This window comes from Hipposideros armiger, unplaced genomic scaffold, assembly GCF_001890085.2.
Source record: "Hipposideros armiger isolate ML-2016 unplaced genomic scaffold, ASM189008v1 scaffold_137, whole genome shotgun sequence".
In the NCBI taxonomy this organism is placed as follows: domain Eukaryota; kingdom Metazoa; phylum Chordata; class Mammalia; order Chiroptera; family Hipposideridae; genus Hipposideros; species Hipposideros armiger.
In genome coordinates this window covers 110507-125556 of record NW_017731487.1, presented here as the reverse complement: position 1 = coordinate 125556, position 15050 = coordinate 110507, and positions in this window count along the sequence as shown.

Below are 15050 nucleotides of genomic sequence, written 5' to 3'. Positions count from 1 at the left end.
ATTTTTTCTATACATTTTTGAATTTGACTTGCTAATATTTTGTTGAGGATCATATTTATAAGAGATATTGCTTGTTTCCTTTCTTGAATGTCATAATCTGGTTTTGGTATTGGGACAACGCTGGTCTCATAAAATAAGTTTTGAAGTATTTCCACTGTTTCTATTTCCTGAAGAGATTGTAGAGAATTGCTTTTAGAGAACTGACTGTAGAGAATTTCTTTGTTAAATGTGTAGCAGAATTCACCGGTTAAAATGTAAGCCTTGGGCTTCCTTTGTTGATAGGATTTTAGAAATTGATTTAATTGTTTTCATAGATATAAACCTAGTCCAATTATTTATTTTTCCTTTTGTGATTTCTGGTAGTTTATATATCATAAGGAGTTGGTTCATTTCATTTCATTTATCAAATTTGTGTAGAGTTGATTATAATATTCCTTTATTATTCTTTTAATATCCAAGGCATAAGTAGTGATGGCCATTCTTTCACTACTTTTTCTTTTTTTCTTTTTTCTTCCTTTTTCTTTTCCTTTTTTTTTGGTTAATTTGTCAATTTAATTGATGTTGTCAAAGAAACAGCTTTTGGTTTCATTAATTTTTCTCAATTTTTCTGTTTTTAATTATACTATCTGTTCTAATTTTTATTATTCATTTTTCTCCTGATTTTTTTAAGTTAACGTTGCTTTTTTCCCCCTCTAGGTTCCAAAGGTAGATGCTTATAATATTGATTAGAGCTTTCTTTTTTAATATGTGCATTTAATCATATAAATTTCCCTCTATACCTTTTCTTTGCACACCAAACATTTTGATAAATTATGGTTTCATTTTCACTTAGTTAAAAGGTCTTATTTGTCTTTTGAATTATTTTTAACCCATTTTTATTTATAAATATGTTGTTTCATCTCCATATATGTTGGGGTTTTTCAGCTATTTTTCAACTATTGATATATAATTCAATTCTGTTGTAATCTGAAAATATACTTTATATGATTTTTATTCTTTTTAATATGTCTAAATTATTTTAATGTGCTTTCTGGCCCTGAAGTTGAACTATCATCATGAATGTTCCATGTGAGCTTGAGAAGATTGTGTATAATATTGTTACTGGTTGAAATATTATAAAATGTCATACCATCAAGTTAATTGATAGTGCTGTTCAGGTCAACTATATCATTACTGATTTTCTGCCTAAGTATACTAATTACTGAAAAAGCTATAATAGTGGATTTGTCTATTTCTGTTTGTGGTTCCATCAGTTTTTGCCTCATCTATTTTGATGCCCTGTTGTTTTATCCATACATGTTAAAAATTGAGATGTCTTGAGAGATTAACTCCTTAAACATTACAGTAATTCCCTCTCATTATTTGATATCTTTCCTTGTACTGGAATCTGCTTAGTCTGAAATTAATATGGTTACTCCACTTTCTTTTGATGGGTGTTAGCAGCGTATATCTTTCTCCCTGGCTTTACTTTTCTCCTATCTCGGTCTTTATATTTAAATTAGGTTTCTTGTAGACATCATATAGTTGGATCTTTTTTTTCCCCCCAGCTGTGAAAATATTTGTTGTTTTAATTGGCATATGTAGACCATTTACATTTAAAGTGATTATAATATAGTTGGAGTAATAACTTTCATATTTTTAACTGTTTGTTTTTTGTTGCACTTGTTCTTTGTTTTTTCCTTAACTGAGAATTTTATCATTATATTTGCTCTATTCTTTTAGCATATAAATTATAACTGTATTAAAAAAAACCCAAAAAACTATTGGTTCCCCAAGAATTTGCAACATACATTTACAACTTAATCTAATTCTACTTTCATATGAGGCTGTATCATTTCATGTGCAATGCAGGTACTTTTATGCAGAGTTTTCCTACTTCCATTCTCACATCGCTAAATTATTTTCATCACTTCACCCATCCATATGCTATAATCACAGATGTTCCTATTATTATTATAAACCAAATGTATATATTGAATCAATTGAAAAGAAATAAATGATATTTATTTAATACTTCTATAAGACTTTTCCTTTTTTATGTAGATCAGAGTTTGTGACTATATCATTTTCCTTCTCCCTAAAGGTCTTCTTTTAACATATCTTGCAGAGAATATCTACTAGTTATGAATGCCTCTTGTTGTGAGGTTAGGGATCTGAGGAAGTTTCTATTTCTCCTTTATTTTGGAAGGCTATTTTTGATGGATATAAAATTCTAGATTGATGTTTTCTTTCTTTCATCACTTTAAATATTTCACTCCACTGTCTTCTTCCTTGCACAATTTCTGACAAGAAGTCTGCTGTAGTTTTTAATCCTTCTTTGTTTTTCTTCTCTACACCTTTTTTCAAGATTTAGTGTTTCTCTTTGATTTTCTACTGTTTCAACATAATACTACTAGTAGTAGTTTTTGTTTGTTTGCTTCTTTCTGGTAATTATGATGCTCTGTGTTCACTGAGTTTCCTAGTTCAATGATTTGGTATTTGCCATTACTTTTATGTTACTTTTTTAGTTCTCTGCCATTATGCTTTTAAATATTGCATCCACTTCTATCCTCTCATTCTTTTCCTTTTACTATTTCAATTATATATGTTATATTTTTACATAGCTCTTGTATAGCCTGTTTATTTTTCTTTTCATTCTTGTTCCTTTTTGCTTTGTATTTCATTTTTGAAACTTTTTATTGACATATATTCAAGTTTACAGATTGTTTCTTCAGCCATGTCCACTCTATTAATGGGTTTGCAAATTCATTCTTCATTTGTTCCAGTGTTTTTGATTTCCAGCATGTTGTCTGATAACAAATATCCATCTGTTCTTGCTTGTTGCCTACATTTTCCATTACAGCACTTAATATATTAATCAAACTTATTTTAAATTGATTGTCTAAAAATTCCAAACCTGTACCATATCTGAGTCTGTTTCTGATGTTTACTTTGCCTCTTCAGACTTTTTCCCTTGCTTTTTATACTGCCTGGTTTAAGGCTGAACATAATGTATCAGGGAATAAGACCTGAGATAAATAATCCTCTAGACTAAGATTTTATGTTAATTTGGCTATAGATTTGGTTATATTTTATTATTATTTTTATTATTGTAATGGTAGATGTCAAGGTTTTCAAATCCCTCTAATGTCTTTGTTTTACTCTCCCCTGCTTTTTGGGGGGGTTTTCCTAAGAACTCTTTCTTAAATTGAGTCTACACTCTGCTACTCTTTCAGCTGCAATGCACTAGTATTATACTGAAGCTCTGTTGATGTAGTGCTAAGGAGTTGGGAAAGGGAAATATATCACAATCTCATGAGTAAATCTCAGCCTTTTCATGGGCCTATGTTCTTAGGCTACGACTTTCAAAATATGTTTTTCCTCCCTCCCCCTTTAGGTTACAGGATTGCTAGAAGAGGTTACTTTGGATCATTACCCTTGAGCCTCTGTAAGAGAAGGCTCTGGTGAAGCTTTCTCTTCTGGAGAGTACATATTTTTTTTAGGAGAACACACTGGGCATATTTCACATGGTTACTCCTTTATGCCCTCTGCTAAAAACACAGGGTGAATTTTCTTGACTTTCCCTATGAGAACATGGGATCCTAGAAATAAAAACTATAAAAGTACAGAGGCTTTCCTAAGATTGCATGTCCCCAGGATTTTCTCTCAAATTAGTCCACCATCATCAAACTATCACGTAGATGTTATACCTACAGCAGCTTCTGCTCTAGTTAATCTGATCTCTGCTGGGCTCTCAGTATTTGATTCTCTCTCCAGATTATGGGGAGCCAGTTTGCCCTGCAACCTGAATGCTCTGGTGGGTCCAGGAAAAGTCAGTGATTTTCAGTTTATTCAGCTTTTTTTCTTGCTGTTCAAGGTGGAACAATGACCTACAGCTCTTTGTATCTTGGAGACAAATGGCACAGTGTTTTACTTATTAATAACAATATCTAAATCTTTCTGGTGTCTTCCATCCATAATAATCATGCAGTAGTAGGTGGTTATTCTATTTTTTAAAAATTTATTTATTAAGTTATTTAATTCTTTAAGACTATCTGGGCTAAAGCCTAGGGGAATGCCTTGATTGAATGTATGCAACCAGAGATTTAACACCAAGTTCAATATTGTTTCCATTATGTCTGGCTTCAGGAGTTTCAGAAAAATCATTAATTTTAATAAGCAGGGGAGAAACAACATCAGGGAACTAATCAAGTGACACTATGAACATATTATTTAGTCACAGAGAGTAGTGTCAGGGCTCTGATGTGTCCTTCTTGGAGCTGGTTATTTACATAAACATAAACAAACACACACACACACACACATACACACACACACACACACACACACACAGAGTCATCCTTGGCATATAATTATTAAGATAATGACCCTTAAAAATCAATCAAGAAATATTGGTTTATGAAGATGTTATCATAAAATCAGTATGACTGCTCTTTTCCTTTTCTGATGCCTTGTCTACCCATCTTATTTAGATGGCTTGCCCATTAGATAAAGGCTATATATAAGTCACCTGTCACCTAGAAGATAGTTAATAATTGGAGAAAGCAAAGTGAAAACTGCCTGCAACTGAGTAAACTTGTTCTTATTGTATAGATTGTATCTAAATGTTTTATGTATTTATTTTTAAAAGCAAATGTGCATATATTTGCTGCTGTCAAATACGTATCTCTTTGGTGTCTTTGTTTGAACCAGCGGGTCACAACTAGAAGTGATTACTTCCACCAAGGGGGCCCTGGCAATGTCTAGTGACAATTTTGGTTGTCATAATTGGGAGGTGACTATTGGCAATTAGTGCACAGTGGTTTAAGTTGCTGCTAAACCTCCTCCAATGTACAGAACAATCACATGAAACAAAGAATCATTCAAACAAATATGTTAATAGAGCCTCGCAGTAGAATGCCTGAGCTTGTTTAATGCATGGTCTCTGCCCAAAGGTCCTTTCGCAGTCCTCTCTTTGCTGTCTTTGTTCTCCCAGTGAAATAACTTCCCACTGAGTCTGTGTACACATACCTCAGTGTATATCAGTTTAGCACATTATCCATTCTGAGATCCTTGTTTTATTTCCAAAGACATCTTGCAGAATACAGATCTCAAAGAACAAATCTAATAGTAGGATATTCTGAGTCCTGGCTCATGGTACAGTATCGCTCCTTTGCCTAAAGATATGGTTGGGTGATTGGAAGGAACTATTTATAGTATAATAGTTCACAGACCCTCTCAAACTGCACTTTGGTGGTTTAAATTTTAGTTTATATGGACATACATTCACTTCTTCACTTTAAATTATTCAAGCCCTAATGAAAACTATTGGTCACTTATGCTGTAGTCAACACTGAAAATTTCACTCTCCTTCAAATTCCTGTAGTCCCACCAATTATGAATGTAGATGGATAGGGTTGATTAATTTGAATGAGGCCAAAAGCAGGGCTATAATCCTTTCATTAGATTCATAGCTGTTACTGGTTTTATTTGTTGTATTGCATTTCATTTAAAGAAATGCAAATTTGTTTCCTAAACAGCCAAAAGAGACTCAGGAGAAATCCAATACCACTTTTTGAGGATCTTCCATCTATGAATTGTACACAAATATAATATTTTATATAATTGGAAATAAAAATAAGACCAGATCCTTAAGTAAATGGGCTACCATACACCATTTATTCCCAGAGGCTAACAAAATAGCATTCACTGGATAATCTATAAGTGATTTGGACTAAATGGATAAATATATGAGTGATCTATTAAAACATATAGAAATAGCATAAAATAAATATTTTCTTCTTTGCCAAATCATTATTTTGATATTCTGCCAGTATTTTGTTGAGGATATGAATTATTTCTCTAAGGTATTTAAGGGCTATCCAAACAGTGCTTCTAGAAGCACCTTCCACAAGAAACATGTACTTCCACAAGCGATATGGAAAGCTGGAAATAATTTTGTTTCCACTCTTACGATGGTAATAACCTAGGTAACCTGCACAATCATAGCTTATATTGAGTCTATCAGAGAGCTGGCATTGCAAGGCACCCAGGTGAACTGAATTCTACAGCAGCAAGCCCCTCAGAGGGACACGTGCATGAACTATTTCGCCTACAGTAGAACACAAGAAGAAACTGTGTTTATAAGGAAATCAGGTAAAAAGCAACAATGGAAATTGTAATGGATTAATTTAAGGGTGAGTCAGGTGATTGTGACAGTTCAGACTACCTGGATGCCCTAGAAACAAGCCTTCATTGGGTGGTCAGGAGAAAAGCTGAGAAGATCATAAACCTGAGAGGGCCCCTTGGTGACACAGATAGCTGTAGCAATAAGCTGTCATGAGGAGCCTGGTACAAACCCCAGGCCCTTACCTCATATAAACCATAAGCTTTCTACTGCAAAGGAGAGGCTAGGACCCTCCCCAACACTGTCCAGGGGAGTGGTCGGTCACTCCTAGTAAATGAGGGCAGGAAAAAAAAGAAAGAAAGAAAGAAAGAAAGAAAGAAAGAAAGAAAGAAAGAAAGAAAGAAAGAAAGAAAGAAAAAGAGTATAGCAAAATAGGAAGTAAATAGCAAGTTAGTAGGTTTGAAAGTAAATATATTGATAATCACATTAGATACAAGCCTGCTAAATAGTCCAGTGAAATAATAGAGATTGTCACATAGGGCTAAAAAAAAGCAAGATTCAAATATATGCTGTATAAAATATCTACTTTAGAGTCCACATTTTTAAAAACCTAAACTCAGAGAAACAGGGAGTAGAAAAGTGGTTATGGGGTGCTGAGGGTGGGGGGAAGAGGGGGCAATGGGGGGATGTTGGTCAAAGGGTACAAACTCCCATTTATAAGATTAACAAGTTCTGTGCATCTCATGTACAACAAGGTGATTATAGTTAATAACTATATCATATACTTGAATGTTGCTAGATCTGAAATGTTCTAACCACAAAAAAGAAATGGTAATTATGTGAGGTGATAGAGGTGTTGGCTAATGCTATGGTGGTATCATTTTGCAACATATAAGTGCATCCAATCAACACATTGTGCACCTTAAACTTACGTGACGTTATTGCCAATTATATCTCAATAAAGCTGGGGAAAAAAGCAAAAAGTAAAATAAAAAAAGTCTACTTTAAATATACAAAACAAACATAGATTAATAGTAAAGTTATGAAATATGTTAGGCCATGCAAACACAAATCTACCAGATCCTGATTGGATATGTAAATATCAGGCAAAGTAGACTTTAAAACAAGCTATACTACTAGGAATAAAGATTTTATAAAATGTTACAAGAGTCAGTTCACCAAGATGACATAACAATCCTAAATATTTAAGAACACACTCAAAAAACTTTCAACATATATAAAGCAGAACTGATCAAATTGAAAACATTTATAATAGCATGAAAACTTAGGGATAAATTTTACAAAATATATGTATACATGTGGACTACCAAGTAGTGCTGAAAAGAATTGAAGATGGCCTAAATAAATGGAAAGGTATACGATGTCCATGAGTTGAGAGAGTCCATAAGATTTCAATATTCCACAAATACTAGATGAGATTTCAATATTACACACACACACACACACACACACACGCGCGCGCGCATATATATATATATATATTAATGAAATCTCAAAAGAATTTCCAACAGAATTTTGATAGAATTGGACACAGCAATTAATTTTTTTTAACAGAAAAAAGGTGTGTTGAAAAGTAAAAAAAAAAAGAAACAGAAAAATAAAGCTGGAGGACTCAGACCACCTGGTTACAGCGAACTATAAAACTGAAATTAGGCCTTTTGCGCTCCTTTTCCTTGGCCCTCTCCAAACTCCTTGGAGTGTACCTTCTCTTCTAACTGCTTTCTGCTTGCGTCTGCTTCTATTTCTTTGAAGCGTACTTTTTCTTCTAATAAACTGCTCTTTCACCACTTTAAAAACAAACAAACAAACAAAAACTGAAATTATTAAAGCATACTATTGGCTTAAGGACATGTAGATTAATAAGAGTGTCCAGAAATCTATCCACTTCACATGTTAAATTCAATTTTGACAAAGGTACTCAGACACACATGCAATCTAGGTGAGGAAGAATAATATTTTCAACAAATGAAGCTAGAAATTTTGGAAATATACATGCAAGAAAATGTGAACTGTGAACCCTATCTTTTACCATATACCAACCTTCACTGAAATTTTTTCATAACAGTAAATATAAAAGATAAGCGGGAGGGAGAATGGTAGGGGGAAAAAAGTTCAAACTATAAAATGTCTAATAGGAACCATCAAAAAACATTTGTCTGACCTTAACTTAGGAAACATTTTCTTTGTTAAAACTCAAAATAGCAAACACCATAAAAGAAAATGATAAATTTGACTTTCTCAAAATGAAAAAAAAAAAAAAGCTTTGTACTTCATAAAACCTCTTTTAAGAAAATGAAAGGAAAAGCTACCAGCTAGCAAAAAATATTTTTAAAACTTATATCAGTATAAGAATTTATGTTCTGAATATATACAGTATACTTATAATTCAATAATAAAAGACAAGTGATCTAATAGAAAAAAAAACAGATTCAAATAGACACTTCACCAAACAAGACATATGAATGGCAACAAGATATTAGAAAATGGTCAAGTTCATTAGTCTTTAAGGAAACATAAATTAAAAGCACAATGAATGCCATTTCAAACCAATTACATTAGCAGAATACTAAAAAATAAAAATGACGAGTGCTTATGAGATATGGAGCAACTAGAACTTTTATACGTTGCTAGTGTGAATGCAAAATGTTACAGCCACATGGGAACATGTTTGACAGTTTCTCATAAATCCAAAATTGCTTTTGCCGTTCTACCCAGCAATTCCACTCCCAGCTTTTCACTCACAATGAAAACATCGGCTCACACAAAGACTTTCAGGTGAATAGCCACAGTATTTCTTTCCTCCCAAAACCCAGAACTGAAAACAACCCAATTTTCCTTCATGTGGTGAATGGTCCAATTTTGGCATATTCATTTAATGGACTATTATTCCTCAATAAAAAAGATACGTGCAATAACATGAATGAATCCCAAAAGGTGAAAAGGAAAAAGCAGACACAAAAGGCTTCATATTATCTGATTTCATGTATATCATATCCTCAAAAAGCAAACCTACAGAGATTAAAAGCAGGTCAGTGATGGTTATGGGTTCCGGCTGGAAAGAAGGGGACGGGGATTGTTTTACATGATGGAAATGTTCTCTGTCTTAAGTGTAGTGCTCACTGTTCTGTATGTAATTGTCAAAAGTCTTTGAATCATTTACTTAAAAGGCTCAAATTTATTTTGCGTAAATAGTGACAAAATACATGAACTATTTGAATAGTAAAATAACTGCTTTTATCCATCCTACACTTTTTGAACATAGTACTAGTTTCTACTGTAAAAAAGTTATATTTAAGTCAATAATAGTAAATACCTCATCAGTACCATCAATTGTAAGACACTATCAAACATGGAACAAGTTAAATATAAGGCCACAGATCTATACTGTTTTTGATGGGTGCTACTGATGTCCCTTTTAAGTCCAAGAAATCTGTAGTTTGATTATTCTCCATCAAGCCATTCTTTCATTAAATTTAAAACATATCTGTGCTCACTTCACCAGCACATCTACTAAAAGTGGCACGATGCAGAAGAGATTAGCATGTCCCCTGCACAAGGATGACATGCAAATTGGTAAAGCATTCCATCAATCAATCAATCAATCAATCAATCAATCCATATTTAATTAATTTACTGAAGTTACTTTACTTGCAGAAAACACCATAAAATAAACCTGAAAATCTTTCCTAGTGCACTTTCTAAAGTATGTTATCATAGTATCATAAACAGAAGGCTGGTTGTATACTGTGATATAATTTCTTATAATGTTCTTACCTATACATTAATTAAAACTAAATAAGGGCATTCTGTAAGCATAATTTGTGCTTTGTGAAAGAAACAGAATAGCTGAGTTTTTTTTTAAATTTCAATTTGACTTAGAAATTATATCGTAGGTTTATAAATAATAGCTCTTACTCAGCCATTTTCAAAACCTAATAGTAATTTTACTGAAAGCAAAAATAATTTATTTCACATTTTATGGCAGACACTCAGGAAGATGATTATAAATAATGCAAGCCTAATACAGACATAAAAATAGTTATTTTTCATCTGGCATAATTTAAGACTCTTGCTGTTGACCCTCTGTGTGTCAATATAAATATGTATATACCGCCCACACTGTCTTTCAGTTAAGTGTTTTATTTTGGTTGTTTGATTTGATTCATAGATCTATTCATTTAATTTTACTTTCCCTCCAGATTAGGAGAAATTATTAAATAAAGCACAGAAAATGTGTTTTATCTCTATGTTCCAACTCCAAGACAAAATAGGCAATCATTATGTATAAATTGAGGAATTATTTTGAATTACATATGAAAATGAAAAAAATATTCCAGAAAAGTTTTAAACCATGAAGACAGTTAATAACAAGTCATTATGGTATAGTGAGAAAAGAAAAAGAAAAATTCCTATTTTGTAAAAGCAGGAAACTGAAAAATGCTAACCCTCAGTCTCATTCTCTGAAACTCTCCAATTATGCACACGGCACCAACTTGGTGCAAGGATGGGATGACATACTTTATGAAAGATACCCAGCACAAGGCCTCGTGTGTATTTTATTTAATGTTGTAGGAGCTGATTTGTACCTCATGGGAAACTGAGTAGACTTGGAGTTTCCTCTAATTTTGTAAATCAATTCTAATTATTATATGTGCTACTCCTAGGCCAGTTTGTACCAGTCCAAATGAATATAATATAAATCATGGAGTCCAAATCTCATTTTATATCATAACCCTGGCCACCGTTGCAAGGACCCTTTGCTGTGTGATGGCACTACACCTGATTGACAAAATGAATAATCAAATCGGCTTTCTTAATATTAGTCATGGATTAAGCACTGGTTTGAAATGGATGACCTGGTGCTTAATCTAGTGTGAATCCTAAACATAGTTTAAAAATAAACTTAAGGGAGGAGTCCTACATTGCCAATGGGTAGACCAGTCTCCAATAAGGCTGGGCCATTTTCAATAGTCTTAACCCTCAGCTCCTGCCCCAGCAATTTCCCAGCGTGCTGTTTCCTGCTTCTCACCAGCTGATACCTCAGCCCAGAGGTCAGCGCACAAGGCAGGTCGCTGGGCAACGGGGTTAGATGGCTCTCTACTCCTTACAGGAGCCCCTTGTTGCCTGAGATGGCCTTACTGCCAGGCTGGCATAATCTGGTTCAGCAGAGACTGCAGTCCACTGCAGCCCTCCCTGGGGCCCATGCACGGCAGGACCTGAGCTCTAGTCTACTGAAAACGCTATGGGACGTTACGGGGACTGCTGTCACCCAGGTGGTCTCACCAGGCAGATGCTGGTGATGGGATTTCCTGAGCCACTGCACTGTGCCCGTGAGTGCTGGACATCCAAGCTCCTTATCCTTGTCCAGCCAAACTCCAAGGCTGTGCACGGTCTGGCTTGTATGCCCGCTGCCAGGACTTGGAGTTGCCCGAGCTAACAGGAAAGGCTGTGGCACAGAAAGTCTGGTCCTCAGTTCGCTCTGATCATTTCAAAGCCAGGGGCTGTAAACTTCAGAATTGGGTTACTTGACGTAGTGAGGTACTCATTTTAAGCAGATAGCACTGAAAAAATGAAATCATCATGAACTGTTGGTGGGTTGCATTAGACATGTTTGCTATATGCACAATATTTTGCCACCAACATAGAATTAACAATAATGCAATGACTTTTATGGCTTGCATATTTGAAGCCTGAAGTAACCATCACTTAATGGCAGCTCCAAAAATCAAGAGGCAGCCACCAATATCATGTTCTTGATTTCTACAAGGGAAAATTAACATCATCTATCCACCCGCTTCAAGACTCAAATGAGTCCAACAACAATCAAAATAACTAATCTCACAAGTCACAGATGGTGTTGTGCCCCTTATGATAAACTCAGCAGCAGTTTAGAACCTCAGCACACCTGACCTGAATCACACTGCCATCTGTATACGTGTACGTTGTGCACCTGCCACTTAATTTAAAAACAGAGTCATACTTCTTTGAGACAAATTGTTTTCCTCAGTGTTATACAGGCAAGTCGTTTTTATTAATTCTAGGCTCACTGAATCTTACTACCGGAGTTAATCATGCAAACTGGTTCAAAGTCATGCTCAAGGCTGCAGAGCTTGTGTCTTGATCTTACCAGACGGAGACTCGGCTTCTCTTGAGAGTTGCAGTGTCACTGCATTCTCTACCCCATACTCCAGCCTAGCTTCCATTTGGGGGCATTTCTACTTAGGTAATCATGGTCCACTACCTTTGTAAAGTGCTTCCCACACAGACGTATACAAGAGAAAGCAGTTTCTTATTAAAAGTTGACCTACCCCAGGCAATGCTCCAGACATTTATGATAGCAGAAGCTCCACTATACAGAAAGTTGAGACAAAGTAACATGTCAATCATTGAGAAATTCATTCTCAGTCACTGCGGAGTAAATCTGTGATAACCACGTGATCTTTTATGTAATCTTCTAGGTTGATGACAACTGACAATAGGATTCCATTTATTAGGAAAAACCTGTATTTTAGAATATACTCATTTATTCTGGGAATTAGTGGGGATTTTGTTACACATGACTCTAGACTTTGTGTTGATTAAGGGTAAGAATTAAATTTAAATTCTCTATTAAGCAATAACCCTTCTTACAAGTAGTCTCAATAAGGACTCTTAACAAAATTAATTGAGTTTTCTCTAAGGTATCACATGACTGAATGTCTTCATCTGATTGAACATTACACTCAAGTCAACATTTATTCAATACCCATGAGTACTAATGACTATATTCAGAAATATAATATATTCATTTCGAAGTGTTCATGGAGAAAAATATTTAGAGAGGATAATGTTCAAACAACTAATTATATTATAATATTAACCAAACACTAACAAAACACATGATTTAGAGGAGGATGTGGATTATTTTGAAGAGATTCAATAATCACTAAAAATAATAAATAAATCTTTTTTTCTAAGAGTAGAAGTTAAAGTCTCACAAAAAAAAAAGAAAGAAAGAAATATAAAGAATAGGCTATCTCGGACTGGCCAAATTGCTCAGTTGGTTAAGAGCTCGCTCAAGAGTTTGAGCTCTGAGCAACAGCGGTTCGAGTCCAGCCCGAGCTGAGCAGCCGCTGAACTGCCAACAGGTAGCAGGATGGCTCAGCTAAAAAAAAAAAAAAAATAGGCTGTCTCATCAGAAATTAAGAAGCTGGCTAAAACCCTTCTTTTGACATTATTAAATTTATCCTTTCAAATAAGAAATCTTGCCAAATCTTGAATAAAATATGAATAAATTGACAATGTGTTTGTTTTGTTAGAAAAAAAATATATATATATGCTCATTTTAGAACATTTAGCTATTTTCAAAAAAACATAATGGATCATTCTGATTCTATTTCCTAAGGTTGTTTTTATCCAATTAGCCTCAGCATGTTTCTGAGGAACTGGGTGGTACCTTGTAACCTCAAAATATCAATAAGTGACCAGGGAGGCAATTTCTGGAATAGGTTCCAGAAATATAGGGACTCATTAGCATTTTTTTCCCTTTCCCTCCCAACTCCAACTCAGCCAGCTTTCCTGAAGCAAGCAGTTTCTGGGCCCATAGGTGCCTGAGTAGGAAAGAAGGCTTTTCTCTAGGGGTACCCAATAGGACACAGATGGCGCAAGGCTCTTTTGTCCAATGCAGGGGCTAGCGGTCACTTTCAGAGAACCATACTGTAAAGGCAAAGCATATGTCTATGTCTGTGTCTATGTATTTATATCTACCTGTGTCATCTATATCTATCTATAGCATCTATATCTATATCTGTATCATGTATATGTATATGCATAAAATTATGCTAAAATGGCAAAGATCAGAGTAGTATTGGATTTTTCATTTGCAGTACCAGAAATTAGTAAAAGGTGGTAGAATAACAACAATGGAAAATGACTGTGATGCAAAGATGTTATCCACAACAAAGCTCTCAATATCTTACAAGGAAAAAAAGAAGAAAATTTGTAGATATTCAAGAATTTATCACAATGAATCTGATTTAAAGGAGTTACTTGAGTGAGGGCTGTAACCAACAAATAGGTATATTAATCTCCACAATGAGGACAAATTTAAAGAAAGAAAAAACTGTATAATGAAATGTGTAAAATATATAGCAAAACCAGTTTACATAAAGATCTAAGGATACACACATAAGTAAATATGAATATTGGCTCTATAATATAAAAATATATATTATAGATGAAGAATTTTAAGGAAATTCTAATAATAAACTAAATAAAAACAGTCTATATAAGTAAATATACACGGATACTGAAGGAAAAATAGGAAGAAACAAAAAAAAAAAGCATTTTGAGTGTCTCATGGGGCTAATAGGAAGTGGTGGTAGTAGAACATATTTATAGGAAAAGCATTTAGTATTTTGTTTTTGAATTAAACAAGAAAAACACGCTTGATTATTTTTAGAAATATACATCCTCCTTAGCAAGAATTTTCCCAAATATCATGATTAATGGGAAAAATCTTATCAATTTCCAACCCATTAGTTGATTTACTTTTCATAACACTTATTACTTGAAATATTATTTGTGTTTGTTTGCTTCATAGTTACTGCCTATTTTCTTCACTGGGATAACTGTAATTTAAACTCAACTGTGGCAAGAACTTATCTTGGTTCATGGTTTTATTCTATGCCAAGAAAAAACAATGAATAGTGGGCAATCAATATTCATTAATGTTCAATAAATATTCATTGAATAAACACATGAATTCCAGGTTAAGTTAACAATTAATGGAATGGAGAAACACACTAAAGTTAGCAACACACCCAAGCTGGCAACAGGAAATATAGAATCAATCATAGTTTGCCTAAACCAGAAAAAAAGAATCAAAATGCAAAAAAAGCAAATAACTAGGGCCAGCCGACTGGCTCAGTTGGTTAAGAGCTCG